The following is a 21,209-nucleotide window of genomic DNA, read 5'->3' as shown; positions in this document are numbered from 1 at the left end:
ACAAGCGAGAATCGCAATTGTCAGAGTTCAGAAAACAGAAGTAAGCCTTTACTTGGTTATAGGTTATGGTTAAACTCTAGAATCTCTGGTCCTAACAGAGAGTTAACAAACAGAATGTTAAAATGTGAAATGTAAAGTTGAAGAAACGCAATATTTTTAACAGCAATTCATACTTTTAACTTACAGTTAATTAACGCTATATTAGGTGCATTTTAACAGAAGTCGAAGAAACCGGGCCTAAGTATTACTGGAGTTTTTAGTGAATGACGCGCGTGCATCTAGCAAGGGATGTACTTGAATGACTGCTCAGCGGCTTTTGTTTGGTCAAGTTTGGCAGAACAGAACATGGACCATTTTAACATTTACACTAATATTTAGAATTTAAATTATTTACACTATGTACAGCACGGTAATGGTAAAAAAAAAAAAACCGGACCGACCCTTGTAGCTGATTTCAGAGCCTTGTTCACTCCAGAGCACGATAGACTGGTCACTAAGACTTTCGTGGTTCGAATCCTGCCTGGGAAGGAATTTTTTTTTTTGTTCCTTATTCAAATTTATTCCTAATACTTTTAGATTGCTGGTAAAATTCATGTTCTGGGAATAATAAGTTAATTAAGTAGTAAAATAACCGAGCGGGCTAGCGGAGTGGTAGAGGGCTGGCCTCGCATTCTGGAGGTCCGGAGTTCGATCTCAGGGGCCGGCAATCCTAACTGAGGTTTTCCATGGTTTCCTCAGTTATTTCTAGGCAAATACCGGGATTGTACTTCTTGAAAGTCCGGCCATGGACGGCGATCCTTCCCTTAATTCTTTCATATGTGTGAGTGAATGATGTGTAATGTCTTAAATGTTTGTGTTGTATCGGAGGTGGCCCTGGCATTGAGCTGATCCCTCATCCGGGGAGGCCCTCCATGTCCTTGTGTGGTCAAAAAAGTATGTATGTGATCCATAGCTTAATACCTCTCCCGACAGGTCGCGGCCCTGTAAGGTCCGGGTGGCGTGGGTCGTGTAAATGCACCTAGAAGGGAGAGGTTAAACTGAGAGAAAGAAAGAAAGAAAGAAAGAAAGAAAGAAAGAAAGAAAGAAAGAAAGAAAGAAAGAAAGAAAGAAAGTAGTAAAATATCTCTGCAATCGAAAAGTATTGGTATGTACTGTATTCTTATACTGGCTGAGTGGAAGAGTACGCCTTATGATCTTAACTCCGCCAGTAAAAGTAAATCTATTGTATAAAATCGGGAATCGTGAATAGAACGTCAACCCTGATAGTAGCTGTGGCACACGACAAACATGACGTCACGTCAATGTAGTCTATTGAACAACTAACCTTATCTCCGAACGCCCTGGACCAGAATACGGTCCCTAGTAATACTGTATCTTACGCAAATTGTTTTAACACAACTAGAAAAAGAGCTCTGTGAGAATTGCTGCTTATGTTAAGTCTGTTATCCGTAATTACTGTATAGTTCTTACTTTTTACCGTAAGGGTGAAACTTAACCATTTTACCCCTATTACTACATATACTAATGCATTTTAGTGATTTTCCAGTTGTAAGGTTGAATTTTCTATTGTCAACTTCTTTCTAACTGTTACGTTGACAGTATTGTTTGCCTTTTAAGGAGCTGCCAACGTTCATGAAACGAAAGTTACTAGCAAATGTTATTCAAAATTTGAACGTAATTAATAATTAATAATGTCAATATTAACAAATGGTACAATAATTAATAAATAAATTGCTTAAATTTTAAAGTGGTATTCGGTTTTCAGAGTTCGTACTAATCATTTCGTGTGGACGAAGAAAATACATTTTTAGATTAGGTTTCATGAATCGTAAACTGTTTAGTCATACCAATGAATTTCATGCTTCCAGATAAAATTAATTTTAATATTAAATGAATGAACCGATCGATCAATCAAAACATGCAATGGCTTAACCCCTTAATCAATTAATCATAGATAGATAAATAAATAAATAAATAAATAAATGAGTAAATAAATGAGTAAATAAATAAATATGTAAATAATTAAATAAACAAATAAATATGAAAATAAATAAATAAATAATTAAATATGTAAATAGAGAAAATATCATCGACATGATAGCCGTCCAATTCTTGGATTTAAATTATCGGCATCCTAATCAATTCAAATGAACAAAAAAAAGTAAATTAATGTTAAAAAAATACGTAATGAAATTTTAAAAAAGAATATTCTGCGACAGGATGTGGTAGCTATCAAAACGATAAAAATTTATTGAAAATAAATAATATACACTGAATATTATAAAGATGAATTAAATAAACAAATAAATAAGAAAAAAATAAACAATTAAGTAAACAAATAAATAACTAATAAGTAAATAAATAATTAAATAAACTACTAAATAAGTAATTAAATGAGTAAATAAATAAACAAAGAAGTAAATAAAGAAATAAGTAAATAAATAAATAAATCAACAAGTAAATAAGTAATAAAATTAATAAATGAATAAACAAATAAATAATTAAATAAATAAACAAAAAATAAGTAATTAAATGAGTAAATAAATAAATAACAAATAAATAAACAAATAAATAATTAAATGAGTAAGTAAATAAACAAGTAAATAAATAAATAACTGAATAAAGAAATAAAAAAGTAATTAAATGATTAAATAAATAAATAAATAAACAAATAAGTAAATAAGCAAATAAAAAAGTAATTAAATGATTAAATAAATAAATAAATAAACACATAAGTAAATAAACAAATAAATAAGTAATTAAATGAGTTAATAAATAAACAATTAAATAAATAATTGAATAAACAAATAAAAAATAATTAAATGATTAAATAAATAAACAAATAAGTAAATAAGCAAATAAATAAGTAATTAAATGAGTTAATAAATAAACAAATAAGTAAGTAAACAAATAAATAAGTGAATAAATAATTAAATAAATAAATGAATATATGTAATTAAATGGGTAAATATATAAACAAGTACATAAATGAATAATTGAATAAACAAATAAAGAGTAATTAAATAAATAAATAAAAAATGAGTAAATGAACATATAAGTAATTAAATGATTTAATAAATAAACAAATAAGTAAGTAAACAAATAAGTGAATAAATAATTAAATAAATAAACAAATAAAAAGTAATTTAATAAATAAATAAAAAATGAGTAAATAAACAAATAAGTAAGTAAACAAATAAATAAGTAAATAAATAATTAAATAAATAAACAAATAAATAAGTAATTAAATGAGTAAATAAATAAGCAAATAAATACGTAATTGAATAAGTAAATAAATAAGTTATTAAATAAATAAATAAATAATTAAATGAGTAAATGAATAAACAAATAAATAAGTAATTAAATAACCAAATAAATAAGTAAACAAACAAATAAATAATTAAATGAGTAAATACTCAAATCAATAATAAAACAAATAAGTAGTGTTACTGTTTCATTCCAATTTTACCAGCTTTTGTAATACCTGGTAACAGCTGGCATCATTGAAAACATATTAGCTGCTTAGGAAGTAATCTTAAAGTGAACCCCACTATAATCATTTCTATTACTTCCGGAGCTTGAGTGAGCAAACGGAACGTTTCCGGACTGGATTTCCTATTTGAAAATTCCTCATATTGATGAACTCTACCTGAAATTCCCTGTAGATAACCTCACCGTTCAAATAGCATCTTTAAATAATAGTTTAAAAAAATCACCTGGAGACAGACTATTTCAGCGCAGTGACGAGGAAGATCAAGCGTCGCGGTTCCCATGGTTTCTATTATTCCGCGTCTCCTCTTCCGACTTTCACATACTACAAGAGCCGTACCAGCAGCGACAAGGTCTGCGACAGACACCATGCTTCACGCAACAGTGAACCAAAACCAGAAGTGCGTGTCGTTCTCTGTGGTCCAGTGGATACCATTCTAGCTGTAGGGTCCGAGGTTCGTGGGTTCAAACATAGCCGAGGGCAACGTATTTTAAAGGAGGATAAAGTGCTTATCATGGCCTCTCCAAGAAGGAAGTGAAGTCGGGAAGGCGTGTAGTAGATTTATGGTGCGTAAAAGAACATGTCACTGATAGTGTGTTCCAGGCAAAATTCGTTGGCCATTTGTTCCATATGTTGAATTTCGGCACCATCACCACCACTTCCATATGCAGTCCTTGTTTCAAATCCCACTGATAGCGCAAATTTCAGTCTGTCTAAAAGTGATAAATTAATTAATTTATTTATTTATTTAGTTACTTACTCACTTCTTTACTTGCTCGTACGTTTGTTTGTTTGCTTGTTTTGTCTGTTTTTTGTTGTTTTTTTTGCTTATTTTGCTTGCTTGTTTGTTTTGTCTGCCTTCTTATTTATTTATTTATTTATTTATTTATTTATTTATTTATTTATTTATTAATTTATTTATTTATTTTTATGCATATTGAGTGTTATTGGGAGGCCGGAGGGAAAAAGACCTTTGGGGAGATCGAGAAGTAGATGGGAGGATAATATTAAAATGGATTTGAGGGAGGTAGGGTATGATGATACAGACTGCATTGATCTTGCACAGGATAGAGACCGATGGCGGGCTTATGTGAGGACGGCAATGAACCTCCGGGTTCCTTAAAAGCTGTAAGTATTCATTCATTCATTCATTCATTCATTCATTCATTCATTCATGCCATAGTCATAAAAGACTTTCGAAAGAATTAATAGAAACTTTTAGGTGAAAGAACAACGTCAAATATAAAAAATAAGTGATATTATAAAATGCGCTCTGGTTCAACCAACCAGAGACAAGTCGTTTTAATGCTTTATTTTTAAGTTCAAAATGTATCGAGACAACTTACTGCATATTCTTAGAGCAATGATCTTGTACTAAATTATTCACTGTCTTTGGCAGTCCACATTTACGAATGTCAAATTAATCCTTCCTAAGACCGTAAAAGTGTGAATAACTTTCAGCCACATTAAACTTCTTCATTTCAGAACACACATAGCAGCTTCAAGAATAATATTACTCCAGTTACAGTGATGATTTTTTCCGCTTCTATAAATTAAATAATGGTTTACACTCAACAATTGAAACGAACCACTTATGCTTCTTTTTACTCTTTTCTAAATTAAGAATGTTTTGTGGGTGGTAACTATCATCATCATCATCATCATCATCATCATCATCATCATCATCATCATCGGCACTACAGCCCGTTATGAGCCCTGGCGTCCCTCTGTAGGCGTTGCCATCTGTCTCTGTCCTGTACAACAGTCCTCCAATTTCTGTATCCCAATCTTACAAGATCCTCCTCCACTCCATCAATCCATCGCAGATGTGGTCGTCCTCGTCTCCTTTGACCTTCAGGGTTTGTGAGAATAATTATTTTACAAGGTTGTGATGCATCCATTCTCATTACATGTCCCACCCACCTCAATCTATTGGTTTTAATTATATTTATTATATTGGGCTCTTTAAACATGCTATATAATTCCCCATTATATCTTTTTCTCCATAATCCATTTTCAAAAACTGGATCATATATTCTTCGAAGAATCTTCCTTTCAAAAATTTCAAGTTTTCTCTCATAGTTCTTAGAAATGGTCCATGTTTCTGAAGCATATATCAGGGTTGATCCTAGATCAGCAAGGCATATTTAACAATGCTTTGGAAATATGAAAATTATCCTGTCTTCATATAATTGAAGTAGAACATATTGTTTTAAATTTATCAATAAATAAATCATCCTTGACAACAATTTGGTTAATTTATTCTTCTCAGGTTACTGTGGGATTAAAAATAATCTGCAGTATTTTCACAATATTGCAGTATTAATACATTTAAATGAAAAATTTACCGATTCAAATACACCCTGTGGGTCGAAAATAATAAAAAAAATAAATAAAAATATAATATATATTTTGCCTCCTTGTTAAGCATGTTCCGAAAGGGAATAAAGCCATTGGATGGAAGAAAACTTCGCTGTCAGTCATAAAAAAGTGAGGAGAATTCTTTCTAAAACATAGGAGTATAAAACTGGCATATTATTCTGAATGATGAATATCTCAAAATGCCAAGGTTGTAGCTGCGATAACCGTCAGATTTGCAGGTCAGATGGCCTCCAAGCTGGCATGACTATGTCTGGGCTGCAAGAGGATTTCTAGTCAGTGAATCTGAGGGCGTGACACTGTTGTGTGTAATTGCATTCACGTCAGCGTCAGATCCGCAATTATTTTCATAGGTGCCTTAGTCATTTACTACATTCTCTATTTGCATGAATTAAAATCTCGTGAACTTTTCATTTATAGTAGTAATAGTAGTAGCAAACCGGTTGTTCTGAATGATTGTGAAACTTGGACTCTCACTTCGAGAAAGGAACAGAGATTAAGGATGTTTGAGAATAAAGTTCTTTGAAAATATTTGGGGTTAAGAGGGATGAAGTTACAGGATAATGGAGAAAGTTACACAACACAGAACTGCACGCATTTTATTCTTCACCTGACATAATTAGGAACATTAAATCCAGTCGTTTGAGATGGGCAGGGCATGTAGCACGTATGGGCGAATCCAGAAATGCATATAGCTAGAGTGCTAGTTTGGAGGCCGGAGGGAAAAATACCTTTGGGGAGGCCGAGACGTAGATGGGAAGATAATATTAAAATGGATTTGAGGAAGGTGGGTATGATGAGAGAGACTGGATTAATCTTGCTCAGGTTAGGGACCGATGGCGAGCTTATGTGAGGGCGGCAATGAACCTCCAGGTTTCTTAAAAGCCATTTGTAAGTAAGCAAGTAATAGTAGTAGCAATAGCGGCAGTATTACACAGGAGTCAGTAAGCCACAAATTGAAGTAATCGTCTACATTTTAATGAGACGCATGTAGTAAAAAAATGAAGTATTTGAAAAGTTGTAGGTGATTCTATTAATGTGGCCAGGTATTGTAGTTTATATTTTGAATGATACTCTAGGTAAATAGCAATGTTCCTTCTTCGTCAATTTTACTACCTCTTGTATTTCCGGGTTACAATCTAATACGGTATAGAGAAGGGTGTTTTCTTTCGACCAACACTAGACAGGCACACACTCCTGGCCTTCCTCGTAGTGTCAGCACGGCATAGGGACACCACTGAGACAACACATGACCCATGAACAGAGGAAAAGTCTCTTTCACTGTCCACACGAAAATCGAATCACGGACCGCTTAAATACGAAGCGAATACGCTATCCACATTTTCCATAAGCCTACTCAATATTCGTTCACATGAATGCTGAATCTAAATACAAAAATGAAAGCTCTAAGTTCGTCTCCTTGGCAACAGTGTAAGGTCACATGATAGTAATAATTAACAAAAGAACAAAAGTATATTAATTAATACCAGTAATGTAAAATATCGAAAGAAAAGAATCCCTAGACCATCTTGTGTGTACAAGTGACAAATACACAATATCGGATTTTTTTTTTCAAGTCGCCAAAGTGTAAGAGAATAAGAATAGGAAAATATATCCCATAGACTATGTTTACTTGACTTTATTTGTCCTTTTAACGATGAGATTAGACTACAACGCACCAAGTCACATGGAATATCTGCTTCTATTGCATAAGCTGTCACACAACTGTCACTCCAAAGACTCTGTCACAGTAACTTCACAACACGTGTGACAGACACATTATCAGGTCTCGTTCTCAAAAAAGAAAACGAGTTTGAACGACCTTGTTCTAATTTGAGAACATAAACTTACTCATGATTTAAGAATCAGTTGTATTTTTACTCAGAAATGACGGTACAGAATATCCATTAAATGCCAACAGTTATTATAAATTACTGACACTTTCCTTTTCATCATAGTAATATAAATGTAATGTATATTCTTCAAACTTTAAACTTCTTAAATAAAAAGAAATTATCCCTCAGAAGATGAAGAATGGGTGGAACGGAGAAAAATTCTCTCCGGCACCGGGATTTGAACCCGGGTTTTCAGCTCTACGAGCTGACACTTTATCCATTAAGCCACACCGGATTTCCATGCCAATGTCGGATTGAATCCTCTCAGTCTAAGTTTCACCTCTTAGGTTCCCTCTAGTGGCCAACCCTCATGCACTGCGTCACAGATGTGTGACAGTGGAACAATGTCCAACACATTAATGTGTAAGGTGCACTCATTACGAGTGACTAAGTGGCCGGGATCCGACGGAATAAGCGCCATCTTAAATCACTTAGGGTGCTATTCATAGACATTTCGCAGCACGCGCTACGAGCGTACTAAGCTAGCCCCGGCTATCCACTGGTTACTAGAACAGAATTCAAATCATATCCTATCGCTAACACTGGTTTATGAATACGAAAAACGCTGATCATCCACCGAAAACCCGCGCTAAAAATGTCCATGAATACGGCCCTTAGTGATTATTTTCGCTTATCATATTATTACGATGTAGCCTACCGAAGTACATATGATATTTCCATGCAGAAATTCTGCGTCATCATACGATAAAAGAGTAATGGAACGGAGAAAAATTCTCTCTGGCACCGGAATGGGAATCCAGTGTGGCTTAGTGGACAGAGCGTCAGCACGTAGAGCTGAAAACCCGGGTTCAAATCCCGGTGCCGGAGAGAATTTTTCTCCGTTCCACCCATCAATCATCATCGTATGGTGACGCAGAATTTCTGCATGAAAATATCATATGTACTTCGGTACATAGTAATAATATCCCTCAGAAGTAAATAACAAATTAATATTCCGAAGAACGAAAAACTTTTTCATATTTTACAGTCTTATGAGGCTTTTAATTGTTGATAAGGAAAAAGTTAAAATGGAAATTTTTCCTATAATGGTTGTTGATATTCATAGTAATTGTTACCAATGTATTTTAAACGTATTTCCTTTTCTTTTCCTCTTTCCTTTCCTTTCCATTCCCCTTTCCTTTTCTTTCTCCTTCCCTCCCTCTTTCCTTTTCTTTCCCCTTTCCTGTCCTTTCCTCTCCTTTTCTTTCCCCTTTCCTTTCCTTTCCCCTCCCCTTTCCTCTCCTTTTCTCACTCCTTACCTTTCCTTTCTCCTTTTTTTTCTTTCCCCTTTCCTTTCCTCTCCCCTTTTCTTTTCTTTCCCCTTTCCCTTTTCTTTACTTTCCCCTTTCCCTTTTCTATTTTCTTTCCCTTCCCTTTCCTTTTCTTTTCTCTCCCCTTTCCTTTCCTTTTCCCTCCTCTTTCCTCTCCTTTTCTTTCCCCTTTCCTTTCCTTTCCTCTCCTTTTCTTTCCCCTGTCCCTTTCCTTTCCCCTTCCTTTCCTTTCCTTTTCTCTCACCTTTCCTTTCCTCCCCCCTTTTCTTTTCTTTCCCCTTTCCCTTTCCTTTCCTTTCCCTTCCCTTTTCCTTCCCTTCCCGTCCCTTCCCCTCCTCTCTTCTCTTTTCCCTTCCTTTCTTTTTTAACTAGTCGCAAGTTAAAGAATGTCACTATTTTGTTGAGTCAGATACACTTTGCAGGTAATTGAAATATATAATGTATTTATCTTATTGTTTTATTAATTTCTGTAGTGCAATAAATCTTAGGAAAGTATTTGGGACTAAGAGGGATGAAGTTACAGGAGAATGGAGAAAGTTACACAACACAGAACTGCACGCATTTTATTCTTCACCGGACATAATTACGAACATTAAATCCAGACGTTTGAGTTGGGCAGGGCATTTAGTACGTATGGGCGAATCCAGAAACGCATATAGAGTGTTAGTTGGGAGGCCGGAGGGAAAAAGACCTTTAGAGAGGCCGAGACGTAGATGGGAGGATAATATTAAAATGGATTTGAGGGAGGTGGGATATGATGATAGAGACTGGATTAATCTTGCTCAGGATAGGGACCACTGGCGGGCTTATGTGAGGGCGGCAATGAACCTCCGGGTTCCTTAAAAGCCAGTAAGTAAGTGCAATGAATTGTAAAAGTATATTACTTTAATCAAGAATTTTCTGCCGTATTTTACCAGAAAATACAGATTTTTTTGAAGTGACTAAATAACCAACGAACTTAGATTTCAAACTACAGTATTGCTTCATGATAACCATGATACCTGAATGCAAGTTACTCTACAATACGAGCACATAGACAGGCTTTCTCGGGTCCCGCCTGGACTGAACTTATAAAACCCGAGGCTGAATGGACCAGTCCTAAATTTTAACCTGCTGTATAGCTGCGCCAGAACCCAAGCCTGACGGCAGGCAGCTACGGGCATGAGTATCGTTTGCATTACCGGTGTTTTACCGGTACCAGGGGATATATCGATTTGTAAATGTCTCAATTCGTTGTCGTAAAAGTATGAAACTCTTCTGACTTCCGTATATGGTAGTTCAGATTAACTGAAGCAGTTGCTACGCAACGGTTCACTTAGCAAGGAGCTTAATTTCTGTCAATGTAGAAAAAAAAATGCACATCGAAGTGGAAAGTTGCCATGAAAATAACATAAAATATCAACTTCTGTTTCTTTATTCAACGCTAGAAATAAAACGTCGTTCTGGCGACCATGCTTGTTGTTCTCTCCGACTGTAAAATAAACCTGGAAGCTGTAACGTGTTACAGCGGCCTTGGAAAGACAGGTAGGAACACTTTAATTCCTCTCCTTGCATCGTCATTTCCGCCATCCGTTCAGATTACTCACCGAATTCCTATAAACTCTTTTACTTATTTAAGCCTATTTTATCATCTTCCGCATAGTTGGTAGCGTTGAGAGCTGCATACCTAGCAACTGATCTCATTCACTACTGAGCACGCCACTACACACCCACACCAACATTCCGAATTGACTATCGTAGGGTACTCACAAGGAGAGGACACGCTCTGTATATCACCGAATGGAATAAGATTGTATGAGATGAAAGTACAAGACGCACTGTTTAAAGTCATACCTGGTATGGGTGGCCAACACCCTGACATTGCTTCAATACAGAGCCCACATACAGCATGTATCTAATATCCTACAGATTGGACCTAAGTAATGTCATTAACAGGGGGCGGATGTTGATGAAAAGTAATCTTCTTATTTTTCACATTAGAACAATGCCAATAGCTTACAGTAGTAAAATTTTTGGAAATATTCAACATTTTTTTCCTCCATTACTGTATCTTGTACAGTAATGAAAATTGGTATGTGTAAAACACAGTCCTTCTACTATATGAAAAAAAGTTTTTTTTTTTTTTTTTCAAAATTCAAAATGATGGCACGTTACTGTTCAGTGATGAAGCGTTTCCCTCATAACTCATAAACTTGTCAAATTTTTTATGTTCTCTCTCTGTTATTTTATAGCTGAAACTCATGTTTACAATATCATGCTCTTTTAACTACATTCCTTAATAAATAATATATTTTATGCTCGACCATGCCGAATTGTAGTAATTATACACCTGGTAGCAGACCTTTAATGGACCTAATTATAGTACACCTACTCATTAAAGGTCAGGTCTTCCAGCCAATGACGACTCAGGTTACAACTGTTCAGCCAATGACAGGTCAGCTTTGTACCGTTATAAAACCGCAAGTATCGATTATTCTCGGATATGCAATCGAAAGAGAATTAGCGAAAAGTCACGGAGGCTGGAAATCCAATACTGTCGCAGAAGGTTATGTTCTGTTACTATAATAATTAGCGTTAATTGTAAATAATATTCAAATAAATTCAATTTGTCATCTCGTTTTTCAATGTCGAATTCAATAATCAAAGTTATAAAATTATAATATCAAGTTTAACGGGACTATGTCAAGGTCAATGACATTATTGTTCCTCGGAAAAAATCAATACTTTCGCGTCTGCGCACATCTCACAATTCACGACCTACAACAAGGTCACTTCCGATCTTGTCAGATACAAATAAAATGTATACATCTGAATACCGGTAATTTCAAGTTAGAAATATGGTCGAGCATAAAAAGCCGTATGAAACTCGCCTATAATGGTAATTAAAAAGCTCGTATGAAAATTATGAAACTCGCTTGCGCTCGTTTCATAAATATCCATACTCGATTCTTAATTACTATCATTATAGGCTCGTTGCATAATGTACTATTTACATCTTGATTACACAACTTTTAACACTGTATCACTTCGAAATATATATGATAAGAACTTTCTTGTGTTAAATTTTAACGTAACTTGTTAACATGTTTCGACCTATTTTCGGTCGTTGTTGGTCTTGGCGCCTCTTGTCTCCTGTGTGGGTGTGTTCGTAGTGTAGAGTCAAAGAGTGTATGTGTTTTGAAATTGAGTTGTGTGTTGAGAATAACGTTGGGGTGTGTTTTCGTGTGTCTGTATATATGCAGAACACATTACAAATGCTAACCACACCTACAGAGACATCAAGGCAGATCATTTCAAACATGTTACAAAGAACACATCACAGCCATAACAAAATTACAAAACACCTCCACATATGCAGAACACATCACAAATGCCAACCACACCTACAGAGACATCAACACAGACATGGAAATACTGCACATCCAACCAAAAAGCCAGGAACTCAACACACTGGAACAATATGAAATATACAGACACACAAAAACACACCCCAACGATATTCTCAAAACACAACTCAATTTCAAAACACATACACTCTTTGACTCTACACTACGAACGCACCCACACAGGAAACAAGAGGCGCCAAGACCAACAACGACCAGTTCCAAAGATGACCGAAAATAGGTCGAAACATGTTAACAAGGTACGTTAAAATTTAACACAAGGAAGTTCTTATATATATTCCGAAATATATTTTTATTTTGTGTTAGAAGAAAATACTGATATTTCACCATTTTTTTTAATTTATTTATTTTTTATCAGACAATCTATCAAAGGTAGAGAAGTGATCTTGCATCATATTGTAGATATGACATGCATAAGAACACACAAAAATGTCATCACAGAATGTTGGATAGTTTTTTAGATATGTGGGGAAAGCTTCATCACTGCACAGTGAACTGAATTTAAAAAAAATGTAAATAATTTTTTTAAATCGTGAAATTATTTTTTTTCATATAACAGAAGGACAGTGTTTTACATATACTATTTTTCATAACTGTACAAGATACAGTAATGGAGAAAAAAATGTTGAATATTTCCAAAATTTTACTGCTGTAAGCTGTACCTAACCCCTTAATATTGAAATACTTTCTATGTTAATATCAACGTAAAAAATATTCATTCATTCATTCATTCATTTATTTTATTCCATAGATCTTACATGAGCAATGAAGCTTTAAGATGTGGAACATGTCAATATTTTACAATATTACAATTACAATTTTTACAAATTTTTATAGTTTTACAATTTAGTAATTTTCTACAATTTTTACAATGTTGTACAATTTTTTTTACATTTTTTTACATTTTTTTACATTTTGGCGAGATGTAGTGAGATGAGATGAGGTCCGAGGATTCGCCAAAATATTACCCGGCATTTGCCTTTTCGGTGGGGGAAACCTCGGAAAAACCCAACCAGGTAATCAAATCAAAGGGGGTAATCAAATCAAAGGTGTTGATGCCAAGGACTCGCCATAGACCATCCGGCTTCAGTCCCACGGCTGTGGAAAACCTCCGAAGAAACCAAAGTCCAAAGGGGGATCCAACCCAAGCCCGAACGCAGCTGCTGTTCCGGAGCTGCGTTCGGGCTTGGGTTGGATCCCCCTTTGGACTTTGGTTTCTTCGGAGGTTTTCCACAGCCGTGGGACTGAAGCCGGATGGTCTATGGCGAGTCCTTGGCATCAACACCATTGATTTGATTACCCCCTTTGATTTGATTACCTGGTTGGGTTTTTCCGAGGTTTCCCCCACCGAAAAGGCAAATGCCGGGTAATATTTTGGCGAATCCTCGGACCTCATCTCATCTCACTACATATTGCATTTCTATTGAGTTTGCGATATTTCTGACAGAGGTTCTGTCTGATATGTACATATATTACATTTCACTTGACCGATATGTGTCAGAGGAAGAACAATTGCTTGTATAGGCGTACATCTGAAGTCTGATCAGTGTAATAGCCTATGTATTTAGTCGGTGATATATAAAATGGGGTGGGAAAGGAACTGGCCATCCTACCCCATTATCTCCTGGTCTAGTTGCCTCATAAGTGGTGCCTTGTTGGTATCACTTCTGAGGTTCACACCTGTCTTCGGACAGTTGACTAAATAACAACAAATTATTTTGCGGGCTTCCGGCAAAATATCGTTTAAACTGGGTATAAAGCCTTCTTTGTAGAAAGCAAGTACTGGCCGTCATAAAGATTCCTGATTAAATGTGTTCACTGTTGTAACAGGAAAATTCACCGATAAGCAGAGTAATCTTCAGGTTGGGGTGCGTCAGGAACATAAAGGAATACCTCGTTGTCCTTTTATATCGGAGTTATGGGTTCGAGTTTCAGTGAGTTATAATTTTGAGGTGGATGAAAATTATAGTAGTTTTCTGTCTTATTTTTTCTTATTATCAATAAACCTATAATTTCACCACAAGTCACTCTCATCGGTGGTGCAGGGATTTTATCAGAGATTCCTAGAAGCTAGACACAAATTAAGTGATGTCTAGGCACAGTATTTGATAGAAAAAAGAGTAAAAGTGGCAGAAGCAGGTTCTGTTTACGAGACAGAAGCTCCAGACATCGTAATGGTATTAAGTAAGGGGCTTCCTACAACATGCTGAGATAATCGATAAGTGTAAGCAGGGTTGCCTATGAACTTGATCGTATCACACAAATCCTTTTCAGAAGGTCAAGGCAATCTTGCTATTTCTGTTACTACTAGCAACAAGACATAACTTTTCAAACACGTGAAATTCAAGATCGCGAACTTTCTTCATTCTCCTGTAACTTCATCCCTCTTAGCCATAAATATTTTCCTAAGCACCTTATTCTCAAACACTCTTAACCTCTGTTCCTCTCTCAAAGCTACAGTCCAAATTTCACAACCGTACAGAACAACCGGTAGTAGTAGTAGGGTTTAAGAAGGGCGCGTCAGCTACTATGGCTATTTGCGCCCTTAGGGCTCAACCGGTAATATAACTGTTTTATAAATTCTAACTCTCAGATTCTTCGAGAGCAGACTGGATGACAAAAGCTTCTCAATCGAATAATAACAGGAAGTCCTATATTTATTCTGTGTTTAATTCCCTCTCGAGTGTCATTCATATTTGTTACTGCTGCTCCAAGGAACTTGAATTTTTCCACTATTTCGTACTGTCTTCTGGTCACGAGACATAATCCAATACTTTACTATTTCGGGGCTTATTTCTTTAGTTGCTTCAAGTAAAATTCATTTGTTTCCCTAATCTTTTGTGGATTTTCTCCTAACATTTTCACCTCATCCCCACAGCCAAGCAGCTGATGTAACCCGGTCAATCGTAAACCCTCACTGTTTTCGTGGACTTTCCTAATGGCATATTCTAATAGACCAAATATAAAAAGTATAATACTTACTGGCTTTTAAGGAACCCGGAGGTTCATTGTCGCTCTCACATAAGCCCACTATTGGTCCCTATCCTGAGCAAGATCAATCCAGTCTCTATCATCATATCCCACCTCCATCAAATCCATTTTAATATTATCTTCCCATCTACGTCTCGGCCTCCCTAAAGGTCTTTTTCCCTCCGGTCTCCCGACTAACACTCTATATGCATTTCTGGATTCGCCCATACGTACTACATGCCCTGCCCATCTCAAACGTCTGGACTTAATGTTCCTAATTATGTCAGGTGAAGAATACAATGCGTGCAGTTCTGTGTTGTGTAACTTTCTCCATTCTCCTGTAACTTCATCCCTCTTAGCCCCAAATACTTTCGTAACCACCTTATTCTCAAACACACTTAAACTCTGTTCCTCTCTCGAAGTGAGAGTCCAAGTTTCACAACCATACAGAACAACCGGTAATATAACTGTTTTATAAATTCTAACTTTCAGATTTTTCGACAGCAGACTGGTTGATAAAAGTTTCTCAACCGAATAATAACAGATATTTCCCACATTTATTCTGTGTTTAATTACCTCCCGAGTATCATTTATATTTCTTACTGTTGCTCCCAGATATTTGAACATCTCCACCTCTTCAAAAGATAAATTTCCAATTTTTACATTTCCAGTTCGTACAATATTCTCGTCATGAGACATAATCATATACTTTGTCTTTTCGGGATTTACTTCCAAACCTATCTCTTTACTTGCTTCCAGTAAAATTCCCGTGTTTTCCCTAATAGTTTGTGGATTTTCTCCTAACAACCCATCACCGTAAAAAACAGCTTGTTACGAATCCTTCAAATAAGCCTGGCTCTATTAAATGTAATTATTAATATTATTATTATTATTTTTTTCTCGTTGCCAAACTTTCAGAACGGCCCCAAGGTTCACTCAGCCTTCTATAAAATTGAGTACCGGGTCTTTCCCGGGGGTAAAAAGGCGGTCAGAGCGTGGTGCCGACCACACCACCTCATTCTAGTGCCGAGGTCATGGAAAGCATGGGGCTCTACCTCCATGCCCCCCAAGTGCCTTCATGGCATGTTACGGGGATACCTTTACCTTTTTTTTATTATAAAAAGTACAATAATAATAATAATAATAATAATAATAATAATAATAATAATAATAATAATAACAACATTTAATAAATCCAGCAATTCTATGGGAATACTTGCGTTAATTTTTAATCTGCAACGGTGAGACTTTAACACAAGTATTCCTATGTACAGCTAAATAAACATTTAAAGAAGAGCAAACACTAACCTCGCTGTATCAACATCACCATTGGTTAGTGTTATTATGAGGGAACCAGGGCATAGAGGTTGCCATGGAAACTGGCTGTGTTCCGCTAAGTTCTATTGTTGGAGATGTTTGTAAGGCATCTCCGGGATTCGCGATGTGGCCACGTGGTTACATAACGAGGCGACACTAGCTGTGTGCCCTTCGAGCCGGCTGACAAGGCTGAGCGAGGGATGAAGGAACAGGTTGCGCCGCGCTGCTCCTGCAGCCCGCGATGCACAGTTGCACGTGGTCAGCGGCGTGCTGACTCCTATCAGGGAAATGTTGCATACTACGTACTAGTACAGCAAAATCAACCAACCGATTTTTTTTATCATATCGCACCACATGTCCACAGAGAAGCGATGTTGATAAATTGGTTTCCATAATAGCATATGAATTTTCATCACACCACCGATATGAGTTAAAGGAGTTGTTTATAATCATTCCCAGTGAAACTAGTTTCATATGTGAAAAATATTAATAGCACTAATCGCCTATTTCTCTTTTCCTAAATTTCAGATTTCAAAGAAATTTGAATTATAGACTATTGGGGATCATCAGTGCGGTTTTAGGAGTAATAGATCGACTACTGATCTGATTTTTTTTTTTGTATTCGACAGATATTGGAGAAAAATGGTAGAATAAAAGTAAAATACATCAGTTATTCATAGATTTCAAAAAGGCATATGACTCGGTCCAGACAGAAGTTTTATAAATTAAATTTGGTATTCCCAAAAAACTAGTTCGATTTATTAAAATGTGTCTCAGTGAAACTTACAGCAGAGTCCACATAGGTCAGTTTCTATCTGATGCTTTTCCAATTCACTGTGGGCTAAAGCAAGGAGATGCACTATCACCTTTACTTTTTAATTTCGCTATAGAATATGCCATTAGGAAAGTTCAGGATAACAGACAGGGTTTGGAATTGAACGGGTTACATCAGCTTCTTGTCTATGCGGATGACTTGAATATGTTATGAGGAGACTCACAAACGATTAGAGAAAACACGGAAATTTTACCTGAAGCAAGCAAAGAGATAGGGTTGGAAGTAAGTCCCGAAAAGATAAAGTATACGAGTGTCTCGTAACCAGAATACTGTATTGTACGAAATGGGAATATAAAAATTGGAGATTTATCCTTCGAAGTGGTGGAAAAATTCAAATATCTCGGAGCAACAGTAATATAAAAGACACTCGGGAGGAAATTAAACGCAAAATAAATATGGGAAATGCCTGTTATTATTCGGTTGAGAAGGTTTTGTCATCTAGTCTGCTGTCAAAAAACCTTAAAGATTGAATTTATAAAACAGTTATATTACCGGTTGTTCTGTATGGTTGTGAAACTTGGACTCTCACTTTGAGAGGAACAGAGATTAAGGGTGTTTGAGACTAAGGTGCTTAGGAAAATATTTGGGACTAAGAGGGATGAAGTTACAGGAGAATGGAGAAAGTTACACAACGCAGAACTGCACGCATTATATTCTTCACCTGACATAATTAGGAACATTAAATCCATACGTTTGAGATGGCAGGGCATGTAGCACGTATGGGCGATTCCAGAAATGCATATAGAGTACTAGTTGGGAGGCCGGAGAGAAAAAGACCTTTAGGGAAGCCGAGACGTATAGGGGAGGGTAATATAAAAATGGATATGAGGGAGGTGGGATATGATGACAGACTGGATTAATCTTGCACAGAATAGGGACCGATGGCGGGTTTATGTGAGGGCGGCAATGAACGTCCGGGTCCCTTAAAAGCCATTTGTAAGTATTATTATTATTATTGCAATTTAATTTTCATTCATTTCAACGAAGTGTTTAATTTTCGCTTTAGTACTGACAGTCTAGTAATACTGGATCTTTAATGACACAGCCAGTACGATGTTGGAACACAGTAGACCTAAAATCGTTTATGATAGAGAAACAAAGATCTGAACCCACAGATGTAAGTTCCGCGTGATTTCAAGGCTGCATTCCTTTACAACATATGCAAACTGTGGCGGTACACAACAAACACTGTAATGAGTACGTACTAGTGAATGTCTGGGAAGTCTTTGTCTCCATGGAAACCAGTATAAGAAGAAAGTGGAATACGGTGTGTCGAGTGACAAGACCAGACCACGCGCTCTTTGCTTAACTGCACGGGTGCCTCACATTTACATGAAGTACACAAAAAGAGGACAAAAGGAAATGAACTGGATTCCGGTCTTTCTGCGTCGAGTCCGTCTTTCTCCGCGTCCTTGGCACATTCGTAAGAGCACAGTCAACAAGAAACAGATTCCCAGAAGCAATTGAATCTTATATGCTTCCCAAATTAGTATAATAAAGACACGAAAAGCTTTTACTTTTTGTGTATCAATTCAGAATTTCATAACATAATTGTATGATGTATTTTTCCGTGATAACGGGTGTCCCAAGAATTTCATGAATCCGTAACAAATAATTTTAACCCGGTTATTTTACGACGCTTTACGAGCGTTACATTTTGTGATGAGGGTACTAAGAAAAGGCTCTGATAAATCGAAGGAGATTGCATATAAATCACTAGTATGTCCAGTAATGGAATATGGTGCTGCATGTTGGGATCCTTACAGATTAGAACGTATTAAGACACTGGAAAAGATTAAAAAACGGGCTCTCAAGTGTTGTCGGAAAAATTCACCATTAAAATGGGACACACTCACGGACAGGAGAACGCGAATTCGATTATGCGCACTGTTCAAAACATACAGAGGTGAGCCTGCCTGGAGAGAAATAAAAAATAGGTTGCAACCGCCAAATTACTCTTCAAGGAACGACCACTCATATAAATTGAGGGAAAGAAGACAGAGGACGGACACTGGAAAGTTTTCTTTTCTCAATCGTACTATCAGGGACTGGAATGCTTTACCTGCAGACTTACTAAAGGCTTTACCAACAACCAAAAACGTATTTAAAAATAGGCTTAAGGACTTTACTAATAGACGATAATTATACACAGTATGTAAAGGATGTAAATGATATTTTGTTATTGAAGTGTTGTATCAGTGAAGAATTATGTTGTGTCAGTGAAGTGTGTTGTGTCAGTGAAACGTGTTCCTGTCAGGGAAGCTTTATAGCTTATAGTGGCAGTGCAAAGTATTTGAACAGTGAAATGTTTTTGAAGTGTTAGTGAAATCAGGGTTGAATCAGTGAAATGTGTCGTAGTTTCAGTGCAGTGAGTGAGTTGACAGCGAAATGAGTGTAATGTGGAAAGATACTTGTGCAGATATGAACATATCATACTCGTGGGTTTTAGTTCGAACTTAGATTTAAGATACAAATTTGATTTATTTAAAATGTTATTTTAAGTGATAGTGCTTCATTTAATTTAGGATATTCCCTATTACTATTATTATTATCATAAATTATTGTTAGTATTAATTATAGGTATTATTAAGTGTATTTTTAATTAACAAGTTTATTACTGTCATTATTGAGTGTAATTAGTTACCACTGCCACCGGATATATACCCATTGCAGTGTGAATAAATACATACATACATACATACATACATACATACATACATACATACATACATACATACATACAACTTCTATGGTTATCTATCGTCTGAGTAAATAAACTAAACTAATGAGTATAGACTGTATGTGTGTAGGATAACAAACGGAAGCCACATCGAACTGCACTGAACATGTAAGGATATTTTATTTGTGGTTGACAAAGTGAAGGTTCGTGAGAATGTTTATGTGAGTTCTCCTGTTTCCTTGGCATCAATCGCTTATTTGTAATTCTAATGGTTTCGGCCCACTTTTAACAAAATATTTTGTATTCGACAGATATTGGAGAAAAAAAGGGAGTATAAGGGTACAGTACATAAGTTATTCATAGATTTCAAAAAGGCATATGACTCGGTTAAGAGAGAAGTTTTATATAATATTCTTATCAATTTGGTATTCCCAAGTAACTAGTTCGTTTAATTAAAATGTGTCTCAATGAAACGTACAGCAGAGTCCGTATAGGCCAATTTCTGTCCGATGCTTTTCCAATTCAGTGCGGGCTAAAGCAAGGAGATGCACTATCACCTTTACTTTTTAACTTTGCTCTAGAATATGCCATTAGGAAAGTTCAGGATAACAGAGAGGGTTTGGAATTGAATGGGTTACATCAGCTTCTTGTCTATGCGGATGACGTAAATATGTTAGGAGAAAATCCACAAATGATTAGGGAAAACACGGAAATTTTAGTTGAAGCAAGTAAAGCGATAGGATTGGAAGTAAAACCCGAAAAGACAAAGTAACAGTTACAAATATAAACGACACTCGGGAGGAAATTAAACGCAGAATAAATATGGGAAATGCGTTTTATTATTGGGTTGAGAAGCTTTTGTCATCTAGTCTGCTGTCAAAAAAATCTTAAAGTTAGAATTTATAAAACAGTTATATTACCGGTTGTTCTGTATGGTTGTGAAACTTGGACTCTCACTTTGAGAGAGG

General features: G+C 35.9%; 1 protein-coding gene across 2 annotated transcripts in view; it reads left to right on the top strand.

The window, feature by feature from the left end:
• LOC138713142 (proton-coupled amino acid transporter-like protein CG1139) overlaps positions 1-21,209 on the top strand; it is a 210,296-nt gene that overhangs the window by 98,389 nt on the left and 90,698 nt on the right. The window lies entirely within an intron of this gene.

Source organism: Periplaneta americana, chromosome 14 (assembly GCF_040183065.1).
Source record: "Periplaneta americana isolate PAMFEO1 chromosome 14, P.americana_PAMFEO1_priV1, whole genome shotgun sequence".
In the NCBI taxonomy this organism is placed as follows: Eukaryota; Metazoa; Arthropoda; class Insecta; order Blattodea; family Blattidae; genus Periplaneta; species Periplaneta americana.
This window is presented reverse-complemented; position numbering and strand designations above follow the sequence as displayed.